Raw genomic sequence first — 24,450 nt, forward strand, 5'->3', positions numbered from 1 at the left:
AGTAATGAAAAGATCGACCCCTCCACTGCTGTCTGCTAGGACGAAAGGGCTGAGGTTGCCGAACAGCGGAACCCAAACATTTGGCGGCTTCTTTAGAGATCTGCAACTTCTCAAGTCCCTTGTCAGCGTTGCTCTCAAAAAGATGAGACCTGTCAAATGGCATGTTCAGAAGTCGAGCCTGCACATCCGGTGCAAAACCATACTTCCGTAACCACGCAAACCTGCGTATCGCGATCATAGCCAAGGACCTGCTGACGCTATCGGCAGAATCCAACCCAGACTGAAGGGATTCACACATAGCTTCCTTGCCATCCTTAACAATAGCCAGCCCTTTCGTCCGCTTCGGGAATATGCTCTGCCGCCATACATATGCACTCTCACAGAGTGTATGAAAATGTTGCCAAAGAACAAGTTGAGTTGGCCGATTTCAGCTCCATAATCCCAGCTGAAAATACCTTGCGCTCCCATCCATCAACGCGCTTATCGTCCCTATCAGGAGGGATGGTAGGGTACGTTGCCTGTTTCGAGGTAGCCATGGCTGCCTGGACCACCAGACTCTCAGGAGTGTGGCGAGTAGACAGGTAGCCGGGGTCGCTGCTATAAGAGCAGTATTTTATTTTCAAAGACTTGTTCACTGCCAGATTAGTCTCTGGGGTTTCCCCAATTTCTGGCCACCCTTTTTTGCAGAGCCACATGAAATGACAACACTGAATCTGTAGGCGGACCATGATCCAAAATGTCCGTTAGATCATCCTGATCAAAATGCACAGGAGGTCTAGACCAGCCCAAATACTCAACAACTCTCGACATAAGTGGTCTGTAAGAGGAGTCGGCATGCTCCCCTGTGTCTGGTTTGCCAAACTCCAGCTGAGGAAAAGTGTCTATGCCACTGGCAGTATGCAAGGTATCGCAAAGATCCTCCATCCTCCGAAATGAGACACTCAGGCACATTAGGGGCCCCAAACTGCAGACCTAAAGGGCCATCATCAGAACGTTCCTCATCCTAAAAAATGGAAGTGAGGGACTTAAAGAAATCCTTCGTAGGTAGAGTGCCCCTCTTTTTGGGTATACCAGCCAAAGGACTCAAAGGCGTCGACTTTGACTTCTTTAGAGGTTCTACCATCACAGGGTAGTTTTGTGCCAAACTGCACCAACGGCGTTGAAGGTATGGCGGGTCTGACCGGGATAGAGGACCCGATAGGCTCTATCGACTGGCCTAGCGTCGACGGCTTCGATGGCATCAAGGGTTTGATGGTGTTGAAGACCTTGACCTCTCTTACTGTCTCGATCGACCCTTCGATATCTTCTCCATACGATGCCTTGAAGGCTCCCGATGAGGATCATGCCGTTCACCCGGGCTCGATGGCACGCAAGTATCCGGCCGAGACTGTTCGCTGCCGGCTTCACCAGAAGGCGCGGACAGGTCTTTGCCCTGCTTTTCAAAAATCTTAAGCAGCTCCACACGGAAAGCTTCCCATTCTACCAACGTCGATTTTTTGGACAGGCAACTCACCCTCTCGGGGGTGCCGCCTGAATAGGACAAGGAAGGCGACCACCGGTGCCTTATCCTCGAGCGCTTCGACGAGGACAAGTGGCAGGAACCACTCCTGGACCTTGAACACTTGGCCTTCTTCCTCCGAGGAGAGTCGCCCCTCGACTCATCGGTCGAAGGCCCAGAAGGTCGGGACTTATGAGTCTTGGACACCTTACCTACCTTCAGTTTCCCCTTTCGTTCCCGCAAGGCCTTTCCAGTCATTGACTGACACTTTGAACACACATCTGTGTCATGGCGCTCGCTGAGGCACCATAGGCAGACTCGATGCGGGTCAGTGATGACATCCTGGAGCCGCAGTCCCGCCATTTCTCGAATCCGGACCGAGGTGTCGTCGGAGTGGAAGACGAAGACATCGAGAATCTTCAACAGTATACACTACAAGTACGAGGTGTGCCGATTTTCACGAAGCAAACACGTTTGCGGAAAAAATGGAACTGAGACAACGGGCACTGTGCGTGCTACTTATAACGTCCGATGAAGTCACCCTCGAAGGAGGCCTGCGAGGGACATCGACTTGACGTCATCGACGCAGGGCGCCCTCTGCCGAAGCTGGACACTACATGTCAAAGATGAGGAATACGTTGGAGGACACAATCCATTCAAATGAGAGACATCTTGTGATCAGAATCTGGTTGTATGTACAGAGGGGAAAGAAAGGTGGCAAACAGGCTGCACTTCTGGGGTAGATTTTTCAGAGCAAGAGGAGCATAGTTGTCAAGAAGTCTTGAAGAGCACTAATGTGGTTTCTTGTTTCCACTCAACAATATGTTTATTGCTGAATATGCAATATGCTGAAGAAATATAAGTTATTGTTACGTTAAGTACGAAGTTACCACTGAAGCGTTTTTCTGTTCTTGTTGCTGAAGAAGTAGCCAGACAGGCGAGTAAACCCTTAGGGCAACAGGCATTGCCCAAAAGAGCCTGCCAGAAGCATATGCCAGACAGTATTTGATGGAATCGCTGAGCGGTAGTTGTAACAAACAACTCTTATTGATTTGTGCCTTGCAAAAACCTTTTAAAGTAAAGTTATAATTGTTACTGAAGGCAAGTTTGAAGTAAACCATCCGGACAAAGACATTTGCTGTTGCTACAAAGGTGAACCTTGTTCTTACTACAGATGAGTTGAAATAGATTATTTCCTTTTGAATCCAAAAGTTGTGACATTATCCTGACAAAGACATGTGTTGTTGCATCTGGGAAGAAAACTAATGTGAGACAGTTTTTATTCTAGGAGGAGTGGGAACTTAACATTTCTGGAGATACTTCGTTGAAGCAGTGGAACTTTGTACAAACCTTGAAATTTAATAGGAATTTTGTGCTAAAACGGATTTCCTTGTTTTCTTTGAACCGTGGAGAAACCCCTTATTCAAATCAGGGGGAGGGAAATTCATACAGGTTATGAGAAGAGACATTGAATATATTGTAAATCAAATTGTATGTTATATTGTTGAATTGAATTTCCATATATTTGCTAATTGCTTTATTTGTTGTAAAGGTGTGAGGGTCTTCATATCCTTTTGTTAGAGTGTTTCCTTTAGTTTATTTTACGCAGGGAAATCCTCGTTAGGGTACGGATAGTGAGGCATTTATCCAACCTTTTTATTTAATAAAATGGATGAAGTTGAAAACTCTGTACAAAGTTGTCTGCCTCACATGCGGACCCCTCACAAGTTCCAGTGAGGAACTCCCTACCCAATCCATCAGTAAAGCAGCATTTATAAACCTTGCTGGAAGAAAACATGATGGATCAGTGGATATTTGTTATTGCCACGTTCAACTAGTGAGAAAACCTGAAATGAATCACTTATGTGTTCCTACAAAGAAGAAAAATATTGGAGTGTGTGCAGGGTCAGAAATGTGAGGCAGACAACTCGGTAAAGGTTTTTCATAACTTGCCATTTTATTAACTCAAAAAGAGTTTAACAAATGCCTCAATATCCCTACCCAGAAGAGGATTTCCCTGCCTATCAATATAAACTAAAGGAAACACTAACAAAAGAAATCTGTACCTCACACTTCTACATACAACAAACCTATAAAGGAAATATATAGCAATTCAAATATAACAGAAATAACATGTGTCCAACATAAACCCATGAACTGTTTCTCCTTGTAACCTGGGCGAGATCCACTTCCCCAGATTCAAAGCAGGATTAACTTTTCGCAAAACAAAGTTCCATCTTGCAACAAAGCTCTAATGATAACATTTGTCTTGCTCCAAAATGTTTCTCACAAGGACTTTTTAATCCCTCCACTTGTAGTAAATAGTTCAACACAACTTCTTAGGGAACAAAACACTTCCACAATGTATCCTGTATCAACACAATATTTGGTCAGGATGATTCCACAACAATTCAAAGTATTTTAGTGGTCTTGCCACTTCTTTACAGCCTTTAACACAACAAAGTACTTCATTAACTTCTTCCTGGTCCACTCACCTACGAGGACTACCAATACAAAGTCCCTGCCATGGTATACCCGCCTGCTAGGACCCAATGAAATCTCAGAATACTAATATAAGTACTTCTGTGGTAACATTTTACTTCAAACAACTTTGCAAAGTCGTTTGACTTTCAAAAACATCAGTATTGACTACTTCTCCTGGCAAGACATAACACACATTTGTATTGTTTGTTCCACACTTATGATAGCCACATGCAATGCAGTTTATGCGCCTCTCGCCTGAATATTGTCTATCAGGTGGTCAGCTCCCCTGCCACTCTGACATCAACTAAGTGCTGACAATGGCTATTACGCTTTCTTCTCTTTGGCTTAGACAATGCTCGTTTGGTCATTTTCCAACTATTGCCTCTTTCTCTTTGGCAATTAGGGCTATACTTTGTTTGCTTCTGAATGGCCCTCTCGACTTTGGCAATGCTGGTTCTTGTTCAATTCTTTTAAAAATGCCCTCCTTGGCTTTGGCAATTACTTAGAAAGATCCAAGTATATTTATACCCTTCTTGTCTATTCCCAAAATTCTTAGTCTGACACTTTAGCTTCTTTGTATCAGTTTGGTATTCAAAGTTATTCTTATTCTGCCACTTTAAATTCTGTACATCAATTCGGTGTTCAAAGTTATCACTAATGGCCAGCGGTCAATTCCAGAGCGTTCAGGGGTTACAGAGTAGTAGTGAACTCATTGGTGTCTGCATTCGCGTCCGCTCGCTCCGCTGCCAAAGTACCTTCTGCACCCTCCGCTTCCGTCTGCATGGCTGACCGCTCTATTCCACTTCCCGCGGTCCACACCGGTCGGAAAGGAGCATTCCCCGCTCCAGAGGCACTCCAGTGCTTGCCTGCCACCAGAGCCCATCTTACAAAGGGGACGGTTTTTCAAACGAACGCTTCCCGCCACGCACCCTCTAAATTTACGGCCATTACGGGGAAGGCTTTCCAAAACAATGCTTCCCGCTACGCAACCTCTGCATACAAGGTCTTCAAGTGTAGAGAACCTTTAAAAACCGGCATCCGCTCTATAAATAGCAGTGGCGTCAGCGTCTTTACTTTTCTTAAACTTCTAATGCCACTGCAACATGGAGTTAAGTTAATCACTCCAACTTCTGATTCTCCTTCTGGGATGCACCATAAGCAAGGGGTCCTTTATACTTCCCAGTCCCACTCAGGTGTGGGTCATTAGCACCAATGGGCTGCCCCTTGCAGTCCAGTGCCTCTACATCCCTCTTCCTCGTCTCAGTACTTTGGACATTGTGGGACCTGAAGACCTCAATGTTCAATGTGCCCGGGAAGAAGCCTCGGAAGTGCCGGCGTGTCGAAAAAAAAAACAGCATACCAGCGGGGCTCACACCAGTGGATTTCCCGGCTTCCGAAGCAAGGAGGAAGTAGCGGGAACCACCGGGAAGAGTCACTGAAGGCCAGTGAGTGTCGGGAGGGCGTTCAAGGCCCCGGGGCGCTTCTATGGGACTGCGAGTGAATAACGGCCTGTAAAAGTAAGCAAATAAATGCATATTGAATAACGAACAAATGGAAACTTAAAATTAAGCAACTTAAGTGCTCTTTGAACTCTGAACTGAAAGTAAACAATATTGAATGTGTGTTCAACAACGGTTTAACTCAAGCCTTGAAGTTAAGTACATTAAAGGCTGAGGAAGTAGAACAGTGAACATTTATGAGTGAATGCAGTGCGACAAGGCCACCGATTGGCAAGAGGTGTGTAACATGTGGTGGCAGAGCCACGAGGCTAACAAGAAGCAGCCAGAGGAGTGCAAGAATACACAAAGCCAAGAGGCCAATATAAGTAACTAAGTGAAGGTGACTTGATGCACAGGAGCAAGTGCCAAGGAACCTGTGTGGGCTGAGGAACGCAGGGATCCTGGTTGCAGGACCTGTGATAAGCAGAATGTGTGGTCTAACAACTGCACCTAGACCAGAAAGCTCTCAATTGGTAAAAAAATAAGTACACTGTAAAACAGCTCAGTGAAACCACTGCAAATGGAGTTTTTTGTGTTACTTGAAACTTGGGGAAGGGAAACCCCAAGGATTGATTTTGAACTGTATTACCTTGAACTGGAGAAAGATAATTTTGAGACTTTTTCATGGAACTTGCTTATGCTTGGGGAAGGGGATCTGAAAGAAAGCTATGAGCTGGAACAAGCTCAGAACTTTAAGTTGAACACTATTTCTTTTGACTTTGATATACCTACTGTGAGAAACCGGAGGGTATTATCACTCCTACTCCACTTGCATCCTCTATGCCAGTGGCCATGAAAAAGGCAATCGGTTTTGGATCCTTACCATGGAATGAAGAAGCGAGGGTGGATTACCTGGGTAGAGGGTCCTTGAGGATTGGGAGACATGGTATTCCCCCCCCTTTTCCTAGTGACAGTCAACCTAGCTCTCCCCAACTTTCATGGGTTTTTATAAGCCAGTTCCCCTCCTTGTTCCACACTTAACACCTGGCAGTACTGAGACGATGAAGCTGCATCCCGAATACTGAGAAGGTCAGGCATGTCTGCGTAACTATGGTCAGGCAGATCCAATTGACCAGGCACACCTGCAGCCTGTTAGAAGGCTGTAGGTATATAAAATGAGAGGTCAGGGGGCAGAGGCAGGGAGAAAGTAGGGATCCTGTGAAGGAACCTGCAAGGAGAAGCGTGAAGAAGAAGCATGGAGACTGGAGTGGCATAGGTCAGCAGGGGACACACTCTTCTTGGGAGCTGCCGTGGTGGGACTAGACTCCAAACCACGCTGCCGGCAGACCCAGACCACAGAGGATATCACCAGCGTCCATGAGAAAGCCGAAGGGCGAGCAGGGTTCAGATTGCCAGTGTTCCCCGCCTCAGAAGCAGAGCGGAGCTAGCAGCAGGAGCTGCCAGGAGAAGGAGCAGACCGCTGGTGAGTGTCGGAGGCACACACAGACACCGGGGAGCTCCGAAACAGACTGCATGCAAGTGCCAGTCAATATATTGAATACCGAATGTAAGGATGAGGCAGGAAGGCAGGGATGGAGAAATCAAAAATTCCTTTATTCAGGTAAAAGGATGAAAGAAAAAAATGAACAACAGGAGATTTATGTCTGTCGTCTTCTTCTATATGGATGAGGTCTCCTCTTAGTCCTCGTAGGCCCAGAGAGTGTCTGGTGTGGCTCTCCTTCTCCGTCAGTCCGCCTGTTCTGAAACAGTGGGAAAAGAACACACACAGACCCTGCATTATAGGGAAACTTCCCATTGAAGTAACGGAGCACATTGAATAGCAAACCTCTGATCGAAACTGGGGAAATTGAAGTGACCGACTACTCAATACCAAAGGTTTGGTTGAGGTTGGTCTGCAATAACAAAAACAAATCACTCTGCAGATCAGTGCTATTATCCTACTTTAAAAAAGATCTCAAATCTATACCTATTTGTGAGTGATGACATTGAATATGTGAAGTTCCCTCACACGAAAGACCAGTATTTTGTGGAAATTGGCCTAAAAACACGAAGGGCTCAGCAAGCAATATTTAACAACATGAAAGAACTAGGTCGGGCAGGCCTTAATGTATTCAAAACTATGGAAGATTACCTGTCAAGGGGTTCTCCAAATACGATGAGCCCTGAGGAAGGAGAAAGATACAAAAAAGAAGAGGGCAATGCTGGACAACTCAAATGTTGGAGCCAAGATCAGACCCGGGTAAAACCACAAATGGAAACCTGCTGTCAAAATGATTTCCCAAATATTTGAAAACCTAGAAGTGGAGGCAAACTGTCTTTAGGCAAAGTGGTCTGAAGCTGGTGAGCTGGAACACGCAGGGTCCAGGCCTGTTTAAAAGGAAGAAACTTAAAAATGATCTTTTTGGGCGAAACGATATTCCGTTACTCCAGGAGACCTGGCTGGTAAACCCTATTGAGGTCGAGCGATTTTCAATTCAGAACCTCCAGGCATTACAAAATGCCAAGGGGGGGGTCTCCTCTTGGCAATCAAAAACTCCATTAATTAAACAATGCCATTGTGCAACAATACCATAGGAATACAAGCCTGCAAAATGTATCTGAAAATAGATATGCCACATCCCGAAATGGTAATTGTTAAGATCTACTGGAATCCTGCCCGCTCAGAACTCCAGCACTTTTTAGTGGAATTGGACTCCCTACTGACAAGGGTGAAGACAGAGTTTAGGGGGAATAAATCTCCTCTTAGCAGGCGATTGTAACGCAGAGTGCACTAGCCACTATAGTAGCAAGCGCCGTCAACCAGGAAGGAAACCATCAAAAAAGGCCAAATTTGGCTGGAATTTTAGGCAGCATGGGACTTCGAGATGATACGGGGGACAGTTCTGAAGATTGAAAATGCCCAAGTGATATGGCGCCGGGGGAACTCAGCATCCACACTGCACTACATCTTTGTGTTATCAGGCCTATCATGTCTATGCTCAAGGTTAGTTATAAAACATGAAGGGGGTGACAAAGTATAAACAAGGTGGGAAAACCTTAAATGAGAAACTAGGAGAAATACAGAACTCGACCTGGAGGGAAGAGTCCCATCCAGAAAAATTTGGAAAGTTTATCTGGTCGATACACCCTGAGAGCAAGATAGGCGCCAACCCGAAGCAAGAACATTTTCATATCTTCCATGAGGAGACCCAAAGGAAAAAAGGGAACTCAGATGCACAATGTGCAGTTTTAAAAAAAAAGCATAGTCATCCCTCTATACTCCACCATGTAGTAAAAAAAGTAAAGCAGACCTATAGGAACTGGTCAAAAAATCAGAGGCACCAATGGTTACACCAGGGTGGAGAGCAAATGTTACACCTGTTAAGTGAGAAGAACTCCAGGAACTTCTGGGCGGTGGTGGGTCAACTAGAAATGGGGATTAATAGCTCCCTGTGTAATTTAGTCCCAGAAGCAAAATGGGTGGAGTACCTCTCGGGTAACTTTAAAGCTTCCGGGGTAACAAACCAATATGGTTAAAGACGCTCCCTGGCATCTTACATTTGAAGAGCAAGAAATTCTCGAAATAATAACCAAATCATCTATATCCAAAGCTGCAGGCCCAAACGGTTTGACCCATCAGGTCTTGAGAAACAAACCAAAACTTTGGGCCAAGATATTAAACTACCTCTTTTGAGAAATCTTGAAGAAGCTTACATTCCCCCCCTCCTGGAAGAACGTGCTCGTCATTCCATTCTTCAAGGCGGGCGGTCGGCTAAGTCTGGCAAACTACCGGCCAATCGCCCTCCTTGACATCGATAGCAAGGTGTTCATGAAATTACTGCTGAGGGAGTTATCACAGTGGGTGGAGACAAGGCAGATTCTATCATGCCACCAGACAGGGTTTAGACAGGGATTGTCTACCAACCTTAATGGTCTAATCTTAAACCTAGTAAGTGAAAAATCAAGGGAGAAAGTGGACACCCCTCTTTACGGGGCATGGGTAGATTCATCCAAAGCGTTCCATCATGTGGATAGATCCCTGCTCTGGTGAAAAATATACAGCTGGGGGATTCCAGAATCCCTGTTGGCAATGCGAATTGATCTTCACAGAAACACCACCATAAGACTGTGGTTGGACGCACAAGTACACCGGTCAGAATTAATACATGTCTTTAGAGGGGTAAAACAAGGTTGCCTGGGTGCTCCACTGTTCTTTAATTTTTTTTGTCAGATCTGGGCGTCAGATTTCTGTTTTCCTCAGTGTTGGTCAGTCCAGTGATAAATGGAAGGAGGATTCACTGGCTGGCCTACGCGGACGACATAGTACTCCTGGACAGGTCTGCAGTAGGCCTGCAACGTCTCCTAAATAAGCTTGTGGAGTATGCTAGCTTAAATGGGCTTTCAATCAACCCTCTAAAATCCAAAATCCTAGTCTTCAAGCATCCAAGAAAGAAAATTGGCTACAGGAACTTAGAAGGTTCTAAAGGGGAAAACCATCTCCCGGGTTGAAGAGTTAATATATCTGGGATACAAGATATATGCCTCCCCAGCAAAAGGCAAAGCTGAAATGGTAATTTAGAGAAAGTTGCACAAATAACACCTCAAATGAAAAAACTAAATGCCAAGTACTGCAGATTCTCCATCGCACCCCTGATTAGATTCTACATGGCAAAAGCAATTCCAGTCCTACTTTATGGCCTGGAAGCAAAACCATTGCTTTGGCACATAAATTGGAACAAGCTGGAGGGCCCCCTCTGGAAAAGAACCCTGGACTCCAGATGTGCACACGAATTTGGAGCCTACGATTTGAACTGGGCCTAGTATCTTTGGGGTGTCGAGCAGACCCCCTCTTCCAGCTCTGCCAACTTGTCCACCTTTTCTCCTATCACCCCTGCATGTGTCTCACACCTCCTGTCCAAAACTCACCCTGCTGCTGCCCCCTCTGACCCCATCCCCACCTCCCTCATCCCCAACATTTACTTCCTCCTTGTTCCCTACCTAACCACCTTCTTCAGCATTTGTCTCTCCTCCGCCACCTTTCCTTCAGCTTTCAAACATGCTACCATAATCCCTATCCTGAAGAAACCTTCTGCTAACCCTCTTCTTGCCTTCAACTTCCGGCCAATCTCCCTTCTCCCCTTTATTTCTAAGCTCCTCGAGTGCCTTGCCTACTCTCAACTTTGTGCTTTCGTCTCATCCCACTCCCTCCTCCCCACCTCTCAATCTGGTTTCCGTCCTAAAGACTCCACTGAGACAGCCCTCACCTATGTCCTCAACTCTCTCCTCACTGCTCGCTATGCTAAGCAATCTTCAATTCACATCCTCATTGACCTTTCTGCAGCTTTTGATACCGTAGATCACCCCTTAATTCTTAGCACTCAGTCCTCCTTCGGCTTCAAGGACTCTGTTCTCTCCTGGCTCACCTCTCCAATCGATCCTTCACTGTCTCCGGGGGCGGCCGCACCTCCTCCAGCCTCCCCCTGAACTATGGCGTCCCTCAGGGTTCCGTGCTGAAACCCTTTCTTTACTCTCTCGATACCTCCCTTCTCTCCCCAGTCATTTCTTCTTTCAGCATTTCCCACCACTTCTACGCTGATGACACCCAACTCTTTCTTTCCTCCTCTTCTTCTTTCACATCTCACCTCCACCTCACTCTTTCTTCCTGCCTCACGGCCATAATTCTTTCCCTCAATACTGACAAGACTGAGGTGCTCTTCTTCCCTCCTAACACTGTCTCCCCTACTGCCCCTCCCTTCATCCACTTTCCACCTTCCAACCTCCCCATATCTTCCCATGCCCGCAATATCGGCCTCCACCTCGACTCCTCTCTCTCCTTCTCCAACCACATCTCACTAACCTCTCGAGCTTGTCGCCACCACCTCTATAACATCCGCAAGATCCGCTCCTCTCTCACATTCCATGCTTCCAAACTCCTAATCTCCTCCCTTATTTTCTCCCTCCTCTTCTACTGTTCGTCTCTCCTCTTTGGACTCCCTGTCTCTCACCTAACTCCCCTAAAATCCATCTACCACTCCTCAATCCGTACTCTATCTCTCCTCAGCCCTCGAGACTCTATTTCTTCCTCTCTCTCTCTCTCTCTCAACTTGACTAGCTTCCCTTCCTCTCACAACTGAAATTTCAATTCCTGTCTTGTCTTTATATCTCTCCATGACCAGGCGCCCCACCCAACCTTTCCTCCCTCCTCTCATTTTACTACCCCTCCCGCTCTCTCCGCTCAGCAAACCTCTACCACCTCACTGCACCCCCAGCCCCATGTGCCTCCTCACGCTTCCGCTCCTTCCAACTCTTGCCCCCCCTACACTGGAACTCCCTCCCGCTCTCCATCCGCTCCACCCCTACCTACTCATCCTTCCGCCACTCCCTGAAAGCCCATCTTCTTCACTCCCCCCTGACTTCCTTTCCCTACCCCTCCCCTCGTACCCCCTCCTTTCTCCCATCCTCTCTCCTTCCCCTCTGACCTTAAATTGGTAACAAATACTACTTAAAAGCAATGAGGACACCAGCTCACTCCCCCTTACCCTCCCCCTCCCTTCCCCTCACCTCAAATTCTACACCATAACTCACTTCACCTACCCCCTCCTCTACCTTCCCCTCGCCGTCTCCCCCCACCGTTGCAAATAGTTCTACTTACTGTTCTAATGACCTGTTCATGTTTGTAAATATGCATCTCTCACTTTTGTACCTGTTATATTGTAAAGCGCTTTGGCTTAAAGCGCTATATAAATTCAATAAACAAACATAAAATAAAAGAAATCCTGAACAGACTTGATCTGAACTTGGAAACTCTAGTTACAAAACCCATTGAAAGTGAAGAGTGGATGGTTACCACGATATCTACAAACATTTCCAGATAAAACTGTGAGAAATACCTTTCTCAGACTCAGGTTAAATATTGCTCATACCAGGGAAATATTGGCAAAAGAGAAACCAGGGGGACCAGGCAAAAAAGATCTGTGGACAGTGTGAATCACCCTGTAAACAATCACTAAGACACTTACTAATGGAGTGCGAGGGCACTTGGGAAGCCAGACTTACTATTCAGGAGATTCGTGGCCCGGGAGGAGGGCCTGATATCAGTTTTATTGGGACAGAATGATAGCCGGACAGGAGACCATATTAACAGCAACAACAGTGCAAGTACTGGAAAGAAGTACCCTCACAATATAAAGGGAAAATCTATGAAGCACCAAAGATGGTTCCATGTGAAGGCCGGTCCCTTTTGGTCTATGGACTCTTTCTTATTTTCTTTTCTTCTTCTGTTTTTCTGGTTTTTCTTCTAAATATGGGTTTTCGCTCATGAAGTTTTATACACTGTTTTGAGAGAACATGTTTGCTATGCGACTGTGCACTTTGTAAAGGTTTTAAAAAAAAAAAAAAAAAAAAATGAAGACGACCTGAGAGACTGCGACAAATGACAGACGCCCTTACACTAAAAATGAGCAAATCGCCATGCTAAAAGAACTTGACAGATTGTACATTCCCTAAACGTTTTGGACACTGCACCTGCATTCCAATAATGTTTTTTGAATCTCTTACGAGGTATTTTAATTCCTTGGTTATTAAGAGTTTAGGCCCTTCAATAGAGATCTTTAATGGGATTAGGAGATAGCTAGTCAACCCCGATTAAACCGTCAACAAGAATGAAGTTTGTTTGGGAGTTTTTGACACAGGTTTGCTAAATGCAGTACAAAGTATGGTTGTTAATTAAAAATGAATGCTCAGCATAGGGCTGGGTCCCAGATAAGAATTTAGGGTAAGAGAAGTCTACACAATATTTTGGCAAATTGGGAGTAAAAGGATTTTTAAGGAGTAAATTAGCAATTGCCTTTGCCAGCAGATGTCATTTTGGGAAGGAACAAATATTTCGCGAAAGTACAAATATATTATTAGAATCAAATGGATATTTTTCTTTTAATGCAACCCTCCTTTGCAACTAGAAATTCGCATGAAGGAAAAAAAAACAGGCCCTTTTCACATCAGGTAGCATTAGATCAGCATCCTTTTTGTGCAACATGCTGCTCCTGTCACTGATCGGGACACATGTGAGACTTACAGGTGAATAAGGGATAGACAAATATCTATCTGTTACACCTTGTTTTTCGCACTGCTCTTAAATCAAGGGACCACTCACATTTTTGGAAGTTGGTCTCTGCAAACGATTTGAAGGGTGCCCAACCATTGCTCTGTCACATTAATGAAAATGGTTGGTGGTCGCATTTCACCAACCTATATTGGTCCAAAGTACCATGTGAACTGTCAACCGCCCCTGCCAAATTGAGCTCAGACACTAATGCTCTGATTGAAAAGGTTGTTATAGCGCTTAACTCTCAAAAAAGTGGCAAAGCTGCGTGTCCTGATCTCATTCCCATCGACCTGCTAAAAGACGAGGTGGATATCTGTGCCCCTGTTCTTCGTAGGGTATTTAATGCTATTGTGTGCAGGGCGGAAATACTAGAGTCCTGGAGGCAGGCAGTGATTTTACCAATCTCCAAGAAGTGTGGTAGAGACCGGACGATCGCCAAATATCGCTTTTAGATAGCATTGGAAAGTTATTCGGGATGGTCATCCTTAAATACTTACAGGACTGGCTCGATAAGGAACCTATAATCCATGATCTTCAGGCCGTGTTAAGAGAACATAGAGGAACGATTGATCAATGTTTTATGCTATTTTTATTGTTACATAAATACACAGTACTTTAAAAAAAATGCCTTCAAATGGGTTTTGTTGACCTAAACACTGCATTTGACTCAGCTTGCAGAGAAAGCCCATGGCAGAAACTTAACGCACAGACAGCGACATGCGCAATGATCAACATAATACGTCAGCATTATACTAATAGGGTACGTGTACGTTTTGGGCTAGGCGGCAACCTGACAACCCTTCAATGTTGAAAATGGGGTCAGACAAGGCTGTACTTTGGATCCCCTCCTTTTCAGCCTCTATATACAAGAAATTATACACGCACTACTGAGGGAGTCCCAAGATTGTGCCAAGATTGCCCCAAAATTGATTCTTATATATTTCCAGCCCTTTTCTATGCTGACGATGAGGTCTTTATTGCTACATTACCAAAGGGTTTGAGGAGGTCATTGTCCGTATTCCTGAAGAAATGTAACAAATTCGACCTTAACCTGAATACTGACAAGTCAAAAGTGATGGTTTTCGGTCCTAAATCGGTGAAACACAGAAGGTTCAATTAGAGGGCTCAGTGCTCGAGGACGTTGAATTTTATGATTATTTAGGGCTGAGATTCTAGGAGTCGGGTGGGTGGGATAATAATGGATTAATAAATCGCCCACCACACTAGAGAAGGTTGGTGGTGCAATCTTGGCGCTCCACACGAAGCATGGACGAGGCCCAGTTTCCCCATCTTTGGATCTATTCCGTAAGCAAGCTATCCCTGAGGCCTTACATGGATCCGAACTGTGAGGATACAGTAACATGCAGAAGAACAAGTTACTCTCTTACCTGGTAACGTTCTTTCGATGGGATGGTCCAATGGCGTATTCCATATCTATGACAGTAATCACCACAGCTGTGCTGCTTCGGAAAATATTTCGGCGTCTGCGTCCTGCATCGATACGCCGTCCTCGAGGACCTCCTCCGACGTCACCAGATGTTATAAGTAGGACGCACGACGCCCGCAGCCTCAGTTGTAGTTTTTTACCCAGAACATGCGGTACCAATCTTCTGCCAGTATGACCACAGAAAGCCTTGCGGAAACATAAGCTACGATCCCATCGAAAGAACGTTACCAGGTAAGAGTAACTTGTTCTTCGAGGGGATTGGGTCCTCTGACGTATTCCATATCTATGACAGACTCCCAAAGCAGTACCAACGTAAGGAGGAGGGAAAAGAATTTAGAATATACAAATTTAGAATGCCCAATCAAATTGCAGAGTAAAGGACCGCCTTGCCTAAGGCCAGATCCTGCCCCCGGATAGAATCAAGGGAGTAGTGACGTACAAAAGTATGGACTGAAGCCCAGGTGGGTGCATCACAGATGTTACGAATGGGAACACCCCTCTGCAAGGCAGTAGAGGCAGCCATACCCCTGGTAGAATGGGTCCGTAAGTCTACCAGAGGGTCCTTACCCACCAAGCGGTAACATTCGGAAATTGCCAAGATGATCCATCGAGACAAAGTCTGCTTAGTAACAGCTTGTCCCAAACACCTTCCAGCGTAACCAATAAAGAGTTGATTGTCCACTCTGACCTGGGACATGCGGGAAATATAGAAGCTTAAAGCTCTCCTAGGATCCAGCCTATGGAGCCTCTCCTCTTCCTTACCAGGATGTGGAGGAGGATAAAATGCCGGAAGAATAACCTGGCTTAAATGAAATTCCGACACCACCTTCGGAAGAAAGAAAGGACAAACTCTAAGGACAACCCTGTCCTTATGAAACACAGTGAAGGGTGACTTAACTGAAAGTGCCTGTAACTCACTCACTCTGCGAATGGAAGTGACCGCAACTAAAAACACAGTTTTAAGTGTTAACAGTCTCAAAGGACAAGAATGCAAAGGCTCAAAGGGAGCACCCATTAGGAACTTGAGAAGAAGGTTCAGATCCCAACCGGGCACCTGGAAAGGTGACGGAGGGAACACATTAGTGAGCCCTTTCAGAAACTGAGAAATTAAAGGGATTTTAAAATAAGAACACTCCTCAGACGAGCGCTTACATATAGACAGCGCTGCCAGGTAACCTTTGATGGTACCCACTTGCAGGCCCCTGTGGGCCAAAGAAAGCAAAAAAGACCGAACCATAGGAATGTCACATGAAAAAGGATCCACATTCTTAACCCTGCATCAGTCGCAGAACTTTCCAACGGCAACGGTACAGGGACTTTGTTGCCGGCCGTCTGGCCGAAAGCAACACCTCCATCACGTCTTCAGGGAGGTCCCAATCCTTTTACCTCAACCTTTCAGGAGCCAAGCGTGAAGGTTGAGGGACCCGACCTCTGGATGGAGAACCTGACCCCCCCTGCCGTGAGAGCAGATTGTCTCGGTAGGGAAGACGACATGGAGAGCAGATGGACAAGTCGAGAAGGTCCGGGTACCACGTCCTCCGGGCCCATGTCGGAGCAATGAGGATCATCCGGGAACCGAACCTCCGTAATCTCCGCAGCACTTGCGGAATGACGGGGACTGGAGGAAACGCGTACAGCAGTGGGAAGGACCACTCCACCACGAATGTGTCTCCTAAGGCTCCTCTTGGAGGAAATTCCTGCAAGCAGAACCTTTCGCACTTCTGGTTGACACTGGAGGCGAAGAGATCCACTTGAGGAGTCCCCCAGAGGGCGAAGATCACCAGGAGAATCTCTTGAACCAGCTCCCACTCGTGAGAGATCGCGGTCTGCCTGCTCAGAGCGTCTGCCGTCACGTTTTCATCTCCGGCCAGATGAACTGCCGAGATCGAAATTTCCTGCTGGATGGCCCAGAACCAGAGCTGCATCGCCTCCCTGCACAGAAGAAGTGACCCTGCCCCCCCTTTTTGTTGAGGAAGTGCATGGCCACTGTGTTGTCCATCAGAATCAGGACTTTCTTTCCTTGCACAGTCGGCAGAAAAGCCTTCAGGGCAAGCCTGATGGCCCTCAGCTCCAACAGATTGATATGGAGTCAGGACTCCGACAGAGACCAACGACCGCTGACTCAACTAGTTGGCATGAGCTCCCCATCCCCATGAGGGATGCGTCCGTCACGATCGTCACCTCCGGCCAAGGTAGCCAAAAAGGAGCCCCCTTCATCAGATTGCCTTCGACGGCCCACCACAGAAGGTCCTGGGCAACCGAGGACGGCACCTGAACAGGGTCCGACATCCTGCCGGAGGACTGAGACCACTGGAGCTTGAGTGCCCATTGCAAAGATCTCATCCGCAACCTGGCCTCTGGCACCAGAAGAATGCAGGATGCCATGAGGCCGAGCAATCTCAAGAACTCGAACGCAGGGAGACTCTGGGCATGTTGGAACTTGTGTACCATCTGCTGAATGTGATGAGCCCTCACCTGGGGAGGAAAACACTGCCCCAGGGACGTGTCAACCACAGCTCTGATGCACTGGAGATTCGGAGTTGGCGTCAAGTGGGACTTCTTTAAGTTGAAGGAGAAGCCCAGCTTGTGGAGGGAGTGGCAGGTGATCCCGGACTTGCTCGGGAGAGCGCGCCCTGATCAACCAATCATCCAGGTAGGGGTAGACATGAATCCCCCCTTTCTGGAGATGCGCTGCCACCACTATCATGAGATGGTGAAGACCCTTGGGGCGGAGGTCAATCCGAACGGCAGGACCCGTAACTGAAAGTGTGAGTCGCCAACGGCGAACTTCCGGTACTTCTTGTGCTTGGGATGGATCGGCACATGAAAATAAGCGTCCTTGAGGTCGAGAGACACCAGCCAGTGCTGAAGTTGAAGGGCCTGGCGGACTTGAGAGAGAGTAACCATCTTGAACTTGTCCTTCCTGAGGAGTTTGTTCAAACCGCGCAAGTCCATGATGGGTCTCAATCCCCAGTCTTTCTTCGAAATCAAAAAATAAGGGAAATACCATCCCTAGTTCCTCTGCGCTACAAGCACCCGTTCTATGGCACCTTTCTCCAGTAGGGATTGAATTTCCTGCGCAAGGAGCAGATCCAGACTCTTCAAAGAGAGATTCCCTGGTGGATTGTCGTGAGGCCTCTGCCGGAAAGGAAGACAGTAGCCGACGGCTACGATCTCCAGAACCCACACATCTGAAGTAATGGCACGCCATTCTACAAGATGCTGTGCCAGCCTTCCCCCAACCGGTGAAGCATGGGCCTCATGACTGAGCAGAAGCGGCTGTGGCGTTGCCTGAGGGCAAAGAGGCAACTGCATGTGCGGCCTTGGCACCTCGAGAACCTTGGTTTCCACCTCTGGCACTCTTACGGTTGCCCCTTTGACTTGTAGCTCCTCTCGCTTTACTAAAGGATGAGTAATAACGAAAGGAACCGTTAGGCAGAAGCCTGTGCAGTTCCCTTAGGGACCACTGCAAAAGGCTTAAGACTACAGGTGTTGGCAGTAAACCCAATTAGTAGCTGTCTGTACCACCCAGATTTACCTGGTAGCTGTGGCTGAGCAGCCAGACTTCTCTCAAGAAGAGTTAGACAGTATATAGAGTATACAAGATAGGTACCAAAATACAGTAGCACAAGCAAACACTGACCAGAGCTTTGCTATCAAGTATATAATTATTTATTTAAAAAGACACACTTAGAAACACTCTAGCACTATTATTGTAAGCAAGTTCAAAAACACAGTCACTATTAATATATATACATCCCTTATTCCTTATTAGACAAGTCTTAGTTTACACCACTTTTTTCCAGAAAGAGGTGAGCGCTTAACTAAAGATGGCACTCCATTAAGTTAAGAAAAAGGGAGGGAAAAGGCAGAAATTAGGAACAGCACACAACACAATATTTTAGAAACACTCAGCAAGGCAGGAAAGTCAAAGTCTACTTGTGAGCAAAAAGTTCAGAGGCCAGGCTCCCTCTTGGAGAGAGTAGAACACCAATGCGCCTAAGATCACACAGTTCAAAAGTCTTGGAAAGTCTTGCAGAGAGTTTAAAAAGTAATCAGTTCAGCTCAGAAAAGTTCAGTTAGCCAGCCTAGGGCCAACCCAAGTGGTAAGATGAGGATTTACGAGACACCCCACACAGACCGTTGCGAGACAGGCCAGGCGGACACAGTACCTTGAAAGTGGAGAGAATCCTCCAGCGGGGGCAGTTGTTCCTGGCAGTGGATGCAAGTCACGGCGTCGTCCAGAGGAAGAGAAGATCTCGACGTGGAGGAAAGCTGAAGGTCGTTGCACTGCCAGGGAAGAAACCAGTCGCGGAGGTCTCCGGTAAAAGGTACTACCCTTTTATTCGCGGTAGTGGTAAAACGTGGTATCCCGGTTGCCGGGGTGCTTGGCACAGGCAAGGCGGCCATGAGATGATCCGGGAAGGCGAAAAGGCGGGCAAACTGGTTATCCCCACCAGTCAAAGGAAGAAGACTCTTCGGGATGAAGATCTCCTCTGTCGTTGGAAGAAGTGGTGAGTCGGTTCAGCAGGGCTCCACCGGTGGTGTCGTCGTTGCAGGTCGGCTCAGCTTCTCCCTCTTCGGATTGTTTGGTCCTGTGGCGACATCTGAAGTCCCAGTCCCCAAAGCCCTGCTTTTATGCAGAAAACCCCCATTCATCAGTCCTAGCTGTCACTCAAACATGCTAAGTGGTGAGCCAGGCGGCTCACCACTGGGCCAATCACACAAGAGTGCGACTTGAGTTGCCGAGGCAACTCAGTCCAGGGTGCCTAAACCCCCCTCCTACACATCCTGTAGACCCAGACAGAGTGGAACCACTTTTGGAGGCTTCTGTGGAGAAGCCCGCCAAAAAGTGGAACAAAGGGCTCGACTTGGGTTGGAGTTACAGAGGCGAACACAAACACCATTTTAAAACCGAGTCCTGCTGAAAAGACCCAACCGGGGAATAAATATTAAATAAATAACCCGGCGGTATCTTTAACATTGCACCAAAAAGTATTCTTAAGGAATATTTTGCGTGGTAACCACTGCCACCAGCCAGAAACTCGACGAGGGGGGACTGCACAGTGCCCCCTCGAAAAACAGACCACGGGGCAATCTAATTACCCCTACCAGTACTTCCACAATATGATGGTTTGTACTGGTTCTGTTCCCAATTTAAGACTAGTAAAGTCAATGGTGACTTTACATGCCCTGGGAGACAGTAGTCAGTCCCAGAGTATGGAGTCTATGTTTGGGGGTCACTGAGGGTGCTGTGTAACACACTTACCAAAAACCACATTAAACCCTATGGAGTAAAAGACCCCATAGACCATAAAACACATCACTAAGTCAAACGATATCTCAAATCATGTCTAAGAGTGGGAGAAAAAGAGACTCACTCTTAGCAGGAGAAAAAAATAAACCCCAAAAATCCAGCAAAACTGCTGGGGGACTCACTAGGTTTGGGAAATTAGCCGTAACAGAGAATTCTCCCTAAAAGGAACCTCCCCTCCATTGCTGTCCCCTAGGACAAAAAGGCGGAGTTTGGCGAACTGCAGCGCCCAACGACTTCGCTGCAGCTTTGGAGGTCTGCAACCTCTCAAGACTCTTGTCAGCCTTGCTGTAAAAAAGATGTTCACCATCAAAGGGCATGTTGAGGAGCCTGGCTTGCACATCAGGAGCAAACCCCGACTTCCTCAACCACGCAAACCTGCGTATTACGGTGCTCGCCGCCATGGACCGGCTGACACAGTCTGCCATGTCCAAACCCGTCTGAACGGACTCACACATGGCATCCTTGCCATCCTGAATAATAGCAAGAAAACCATCCCGTTCGTCCCCTTCGGGAATATGTTCAGCCGCTAAGGAAATACAGTTCCACAGAGTGTGCATGAAACGTGACAAGGCACATACAGAGTTGGCCGCCTGAAGAGCCATACCCCCTGAGAAAAACACTTTCTTCGCCCAGCCATCAAAATGCTTGTCGTCCCTATCAGGAAGGATGGGAGGATACGACGCCTGCTTAGCTGGGGCCGTAGACGCCTGCACCACCAAACTCTCTGGAGTAGGGTGGTCAAGTAGCAGGGGTCACTACTGGCTGGGCGGTATTTTCGTGGCAAAGACTTGCCCACTGCCGGGAGGCTCTCTGGAGCAGCCCAAGCCGCTGCCACCCTTCTTTGCAGAGCCATATGGAATGGCAGTACTGGGTCAGTGGGTGGACCTTGGTCGAGGATATCCGTCAAGTCATCCTGCACAAAATCAACTGGGGGCGCCGACCACCCCAAGTAGTCTGTGACCCTCGACATAAGGCGCCGGTACGATGACTCGGCCTGGGTGCCGGGCTCAGGCCTACAGAACTCCACCTCCGGAGAGGTGTCCAGACCACTGGCGTCATGCAGTGACTGAAGCAAGTCCTCAATCTGGCTATGACCAGAAAGAATCTCATCTGGTACCGTGTCCGGAACCAACCCATCTTCAGAACCCTCTTCCACCTCGGAAATATACTCCATAGGCTGGAAAGTGGGCAAAGAATAAGGGAGAAAGACATGTTTTGCCTTGGCCAGAGCCTTTCTAGGGTGTTCCCCCCGTGCCACGGGGTACCTCCGACACCACAGCCTAGAAAGGCATCGAGGGCGTCGAGTGAAACGGCGTCGTGTGAATCGGCGTATACAGCATCGACACAGGCCTCGAGGGCGGAGCCCCGAGCGTGTCCTTTGACAGCCTGGGCGCCAATGGCGTCGACGACTTCCTCAGAGGCGGAGCCTCGAGAGAGTCCGTCAACGACCTCGGTGCCACCGGCGTCAACGTCTTCTTCGAAGACTTCACAGGTGCACATGGGCTTGAGCGCGTCGAGGACCGGGACCTGGAACAGGCATGACTGGAACGATTCCCCTTGTCCAAGCGGGACCTCTCCCGCGAATCGTGCCGACCAGCCGAGCCCGAAGGCGTACGAGTGATGTCTCCAGTACGGCCACGACTGACCCCTCTCGGAGGCGCGGACGGACCGGAGCCCTGCGATTCAATGATCGCCAACATTTTCTTCCCGAAGGAAGCCCATTCCTCCTGAGAGCAATGCTTGGTGGGATAAGAAACCCGCCGACGGGCTGAGTCCTCGGATGAGGACGGGGAAGGCGACCGATGACAGCGCTTCTGGGAAGGACCCACTCCGGGACAGAGAGACTTACGACTACGATGCGGAGAGTCACCCCTAGAATTGCCCGTCGAAAGCCCAGTGGACCTCGCCTTCCGGGGCTTGGACACCTTACCGACCGACAGCTTCTTCTTACGTTCCCGCAAGGCCTTTAACGTAAGCGACTGGCAGTCGACACAATCATCCGTGTCGTGGGTCTCCCCGAGGCACCAGAGGCAGGCGTCATGCGAGTCCTTCACCGACATCTTGGACACGCAGTCCCCACACTTCTTGAAGCCCGGACATGGGGTGGAAGAAGAGGAAGACATCCCGAAAATACTTCACAAAACGAACAGGTTCGAAGAACCAAAAGAACAGAAACTCCAAAGAGTGGAGGCGTGCCGAGATCTCCGAAGCGAACAAATTCGCGGAAAAAACAGAACTGAGGCTACGGGCGTCGTGCGTCCTACTTATAACATCTGATGACGTCGGCCGTCGAAGGAGGTCCTCGAGGACGGCGTATCAACGTCATCGACGCAGAAAGATTTTCCGAAGCAGCACAGCTGTCATAGATATGGAACAAGTCGGAGGACCCAATCCCCCCGAAGCTCTGTATATATGAACATACATTCCTGAAAGAATGTGTTGCACCCAGCCAATGCCCATACAGCTCTGGTAATTCTGGAGCTGAGCGGAACTTCAGTCAGTGACCAGATTCGTGCCAGACCCGCTTTTTATTTGGCTAAACTGTGGAAGTAGCAAGGCCTTGAAGGTTATCGGAACACTCCACTCCACTTCTTAGCCATGGTGGGTGGTAGGAGACTAAAATGGGCATCCCATGTTGAGACCCATTTCAAGGATCTTGCCATGATTGATTCGTGGCTGTACCCTACTACTGTGAGGCCCCCGCCCCCACTCCTCCTTGATTGAGAATATCAAAAACAGAGAAGTCATGAATGCCTACTGGTTGATGCATCACGTTTAAAGTAGGGTCCCGATTACCTCGATTGGAGGTACCAACCGGGTTACAAATTATACCCGGAAGATATCTTTCTAGCCTAGGAAAAAGCCATGTATATGCGTTTTTGATTGGGAATCCTTCCTGTGACCTTCAATCGAAAATAGTTGCCGACTAATATGTGCTTGTGCCCATTATGTGAGGAGGGTAACGGGACAGTTATGCATTTACTGTTATTCTACAGTAGGACTGCTAAGCTGAGGAAAATGTATTTGTTGCCAATATTAAGAGAGGTAGGTTAGACAATCGGCCTGTGCGCTGAGATTCCCGAGCCAGTGCTCAGACATGCGTGTTGCTCAAGCAATGGCTCATTATATCCATACAGCCTGGCTACTTGGAGTTTAATTGTGAGTATACAGCCAAGCCGTACATTAGGTTAGATTATTGACGTTACTTAGATGAGGCTGCGAATTGTTGACTCTCCTCACTGTTTCATTCTATATCCTCTTTTAAAAAAAATATTTCAATGAATTCTGTGGACATGTCAACTTTGTTATGATGGTATTGTTATGTTCTAATTCTTCTCTTATCACAAATTAATTGTCTTTATCTGTGTGTAAGTTTATGGTTGACTAACCGAAATAAAGTTTATGATGACCTTGTTTTTCTTTGTTGGGAGTATTCGGCTCATCCTTTTGAGTAAAACAGACAGTTAAGCTACTTTTATGCAGCCTGGGCAGAAGGATAGCTGAGCATCTATGCTATCTACCAAGCGAGGGCTAATATCTCAGAAAAAAAGTCTGTGGTTTCTATTAGTTGGATATCAATGCACTGTTCAACAAAAAAAATGTATCGTTGGGAGTGGATGTTAACCTTCAAGAGTTGTAAGGTAGTGTTTAACTCTAGCAAAAGGCAGTCAAAAGAGAACAACTAGTGCGAGTGTATCAGCGGCAAATTGGATCTGGGGCCTCTACAGATAAATAGAAATGCAACAGAGAAAGAGGTAGCCCATAATGGTCGGAGCACTGTGCTTGAGCCTTGCTCCAGTGAATAAAAGGAGATTATGTTTGTTGTCTCTAATTGTGTCATGGGCAAGCCATTATGTAGAAAGCAATGGAGAGAGGCATTCTGATTTCATGGGGCGTACTTGTAGGCACAGAGTTATGAGACTGAGGTTATTAGGCTCGATAGATCTGGGCATGTGTCGTTTGTGAGAGGGGGGGGGGGTCTGTGTTTAAATTTACTTGGGTTGGGTTTATGTGGGGGGAAATGGGAAGATCTCTGCAATTTCAGTTCAGCCATCATAGTGGTACTTTACGGGTAGTGGTATGGTTGCGAGCGGATGCATCATTTCAGCTACATCTGTTGCTAGGAACAAGGTTTGCATGCCCCATCAATGTTTTAATTAA

General features: G+C 47.3%; 1 protein-coding gene across 7 annotated transcripts in view; it reads right to left on the reverse strand.

The window, feature by feature from the left end:
* USP21 (ubiquitin specific peptidase 21) overlaps positions 1-24,450 on the reverse strand; it is a 1,008,218-nt gene that overhangs the window by 530,729 nt on the left and 453,039 nt on the right. The window lies entirely within an intron of this gene.

Source organism: Ambystoma mexicanum, chromosome 1p, assembly GCF_040938575.1.
Source record: "Ambystoma mexicanum isolate Mex_15411 chromosome 1p, UKY_AmexF1_1, whole genome shotgun sequence".
Taxonomy (NCBI): domain Eukaryota; kingdom Metazoa; phylum Chordata; class Amphibia; order Caudata; family Ambystomatidae; genus Ambystoma; species Ambystoma mexicanum.